The sequence below is a fragment of the Pleurodeles waltl genome, chromosome 6 (assembly GCF_031143425.1).
Source record: "Pleurodeles waltl isolate 20211129_DDA chromosome 6, aPleWal1.hap1.20221129, whole genome shotgun sequence".
NCBI lineage: Eukaryota > Metazoa > Chordata > Amphibia > Caudata > Salamandridae > Pleurodeles > Pleurodeles waltl.
The window spans coordinates 341560609-341564784 of NC_090445.1; positions in this window are offsets into that span (position 1 = coordinate 341560609).

Genomic DNA, 4176 nt, shown 5'->3' on the forward strand with positions numbered 1-4176 from the left:
GCGTGAAGAACATAAGTCCGCTGGCTTGCCACGCTACATAATACTTATGACCAAGATCTCACGCATAGAAAGTGGAAGACATCAATTCTGTAACATGACTTGAATAATGTCATAGTATAGGGAGTATGGTCGTCTAGGAGTTCTTTACAAAAATAAGTGGCAAAGCGAACAGTGTCAGGAGCTCAACTATAAGGCATACTCCTAATTACGTTTTGAATTTGAACTGGAGTAGGAGATGAAGCAATGCTTCTCTATGCTCACTCTCAAACCTTGCCATTGGCAGATCATGCAGATCAGTATTAGTAACTGTTTGCCACATGACGTGCGTAGTATTGTTGGAATCGGTTGGCAATCTGACCAGTGTCGTATACTAAGACATTGTCTATAGATCGGATGCCAGTAATAAATCCATCGGACAATCTAGGTTGCAGTTGGGCCACCTGGTTCTTTAGCACGTCTCTCTCCTTCCCGCCATATACCCTGACCCCCGCATATTTATTCATGTGCCTGTCTTCCATAGCAGCAATTTTATGCAGTTCGCACTGCTTTCTGTATATTACCCCCCCTATGTTCTGTTTGTAATCACATAACCCCTTTCCAGATCAACCCTCTCCCTTTGAAGAGGCAAGAGGCTAGCTCCACTGTGCTTTGCTATACTTATCCCACTAGATTTCTCATACCCAAATGTCTGTATTGTGCTGGTCCATCAGTTCGGAGCTAGTCTTCTATAGCTTGTGGCTCGTTGTCCAGTTCTCCAAAGGCCGTGTACTTAAGCGCCAGGGATGGATTTCAAATTGTGTGCGCTTTAAAGTGTATACTAATCTGTAGTGCAAAAAAAATCTTAAGGTTAATGCTAATATATAGACATAGAGTATGTGTAGAGCAAGTGGAGACGGGATGCTACAGGTGGTACTACTGTGTATGTTAAAACTGACGGTTAGAAGAAAAGTGGAATACATGTAAGTACATTAGCAGTGATTTAAGATCCAGCTTAGTATTGTATATGTAGCAAGCACATGGGCGTGGAGAGCATATATAGTCTAGTGTTGGGGCTGCCTTGCCACCAGGTAACGGGTGACCTAGTCAGGATTGTGTGTGTGTGTGGGACACTGGCATGTAAACTCCATCTGGAGGCAGTGATGCCAGGAGCATATTTGGAGGTCTGTTGGGTAACACAATGGTACTTTATTTTGGGAGCAGGCAGGGTGTTGAGTATATGTATGCACAGCATATTACTATCAGGAATGTGCATATACTATTTATTAAGGCATTTTTCGTCCTCATTACCTTACATCTGCATCAGGCGAAGGCTGCCCTAGCTCGAAGTCAAGGATGTGGACCTCTATCCGTTCTCTGGACTAGTCCTGTGACAAATCTTCATCGTATTCCAAGTCTTGCGGCATGCCTAAATCTAAGAAGAAATACAAGAAGTCCAAGCAGGACTCATGCCAGTCCTGCCACGCTCTTTCTGAGAAGCCGCAAGGACGTCAAGGAGCCCTGCATTCTCGCAAGTGGTCCTGTTGTAGAGCTTCAAGGAAAGAAACACAGACAACTGTCATTGTCCATAGACAAAGGTGTTTGCATAAATTTATGGGTACAAGTGCTGATAGGTGCATATCCTCTGGAACTTTCATTTGCTCTTATATTCATTAAAACCACAAAAGGTGTGAAAATGCACATACAATCATGGTGCAGAAATAACAATTGTTTCAGCATTTTAACCAGACACATGTATGATGTTGATCTAAAAGTACAGAAACTACACACCCATCAAAATATCTAGCAAATCAAAATGATGACAACTCGTGATAGAAGTGTGATACAACAACTCACTGTGTAAATTTGATGATTTTACACAATTCATACCCAATCAGTTATATAGGTCCTTGGCTATGTGTGGTCCAAGATATCGCTAACTATTGCTGTTTCTGGGCAAGCAAGGCAGTGAATACCACGTGAGATGTTTTTTGTGCAAGCACTGCGTTATAAGCTGTTCAGCAGAGTACATCAGTTTACCTGAGGTCATTTGAACTTGGACATGTCTTGCGGGCCTTGTCATCATTGACTATCACAGGACAGAGCAGGGGACTAAATAGATTCTAGTAAAGATAGCAAGCATCTGCAATGCAATAGGTTTTGCATTTGCTTGAGTTAGAGCTTTTGGCATTATAAATTCATAACTGGACTTTTCTTTCCACATAAATTGGTCAACCCTGCCTCATAATCGCATCTTTTCCTGCCATATAATTCTGGCGGCCCTGCATATAACTAAAGCACTTCCATTTACTGTCTTCCTCTATCTGCATCAAAAAATGAAAATTTTGCCGTTTAGTATCCTCATTTAAATCTGCCACGCTAATTCCAATAGAATACCACTTTTACCACCCACAATATCAGAGTAGTTGGCTGGCTAAAAATTCCCCTCAAAAAGACACATGACAGCCACAGAGGAGAAATAAACTAGACGGAGTGCCCAAACATATCAAGAGTGTTCAAACTGTCATATTATAATAAGGATGTTAAATTGGCCCGAATCATGGTCATAAGTGTAGAGAGATTAATAAAACATATACAATCATCATATAAACCTTTATCGGTACTAAACTTATGGCATGAGACTGTAATGCACAAAACAACCCCCAAGTGGCATCATAACACAAATATCATAAACATTGTCATGTAACCAGAGTAAAACCACATGAAAAAAGAATGGGAAAATGTAATGCGGTAAAATTGTGTATTTAGCCCCTAGAGGGAATAGTGTATTACACTTTTTCAAGGCTAGCAGGCCTATTGCAATGATATTATAAACAAGGCTTTTAAAACTAAACTTCTCCCAGCTGTAAAACAAAAGTTATAGCCATGAGAGAGCTTAACAGACACTGAATTGTGGGAGGGGTTATTATTTTGGAGTCTCCACCAACCTAGTGTGGGGACCCAGAGATGATTTAATCAGAGTGTTTTGAAGGTGGTCCCATTGTCCTAGGACCACTTCTGGCTGAGTAATGAACAAAAAAAGAATTTTTTTTTTTTAAAGTAATGCCCTTCAAAGCATTAAGTGGCGAGTTTTCGTGCAGCGAATATTACAGTACGTTGACTGCAATGCTCAGAACAGCCCCTAGAGAACACCACAGTAAAAATAGCTTTTGGAGGAACCATGGTCAGTTAACCATACAGTAGGCCCTTAGAGAGCATAACCACATGAAAAAAAAAATGGGAGAATATAATGCAGTGTAACCATATATTTAGCCCTTAGATGGCATAGTGCCTTATGCATTTTCAAGGCTAGCAGGCAATGATATTACAAACAAGGCCCATAAAACATAGCTTCTCCTAGCTGTAAAACAAACATTCCAGCGAGCTTAAGACTGATTGGTGGGAGGGATTATTTTTTTTGGGTCTACACTAACCTAGTGTGTGGAACCAGCGATGATGTAGACGGAAAGAGCACATCGTGGTGAATGTTTTGTAGGTGATCCTATTGTTCTAGGACCACCACAGGCTGAGTTATGAGCAAAATTGTTGTGTAAATGTAATGCTCTGCAAAGCATTATGGGGTGAGTTTCCAGAGTGCTGTGAATATTGTATTATTGGCTCTTCCGCTTTTGAGGATTTCTGTTTTATGTAAAACATTTTCCAATTTCAAGTGTTTTTTTTGGGGGGATAAGGTAACTGTGAACAATGTGACCAGCGCTCCGATCGAGTTCAAGCTGTTGTACCTGTTCGGGCTGTGAGCGCCACGAAGGGAAGAGGCAAAGGAAAAAAATAGTTTGTCCCTGCTGAATATGTTGGCAATCGTGCAATAATCCATGTAACGGGCAGTCTGCAAGGTGTGACAAATCAGCCTCAAGGTGGGACATATGTAGAGCATTTACCAATGACATCTAGTGATTTTTGAAAGGCAAGCCCAGGAAACAATGAAGTGATGGGCGTGGTTAAAAGCCCACGATACTTACAACAGGTCACAGCGCTTTTGCACTTGTCCTAAAAATGGCCCCCCACACCCTCTCCTCTGATAATCAATGATGATCCCTATCCACACCTAACTCTACTCTTCCTGTCCCTGGTCTTTCTCAGCAAATGTTGGCACCAGTATGGTCGGCCTCAGTGTACGTGATTACTGGTATATCACCCTCATTTCTACATTTTGCTGCACTGGCAAGGCTTTGTCCACAC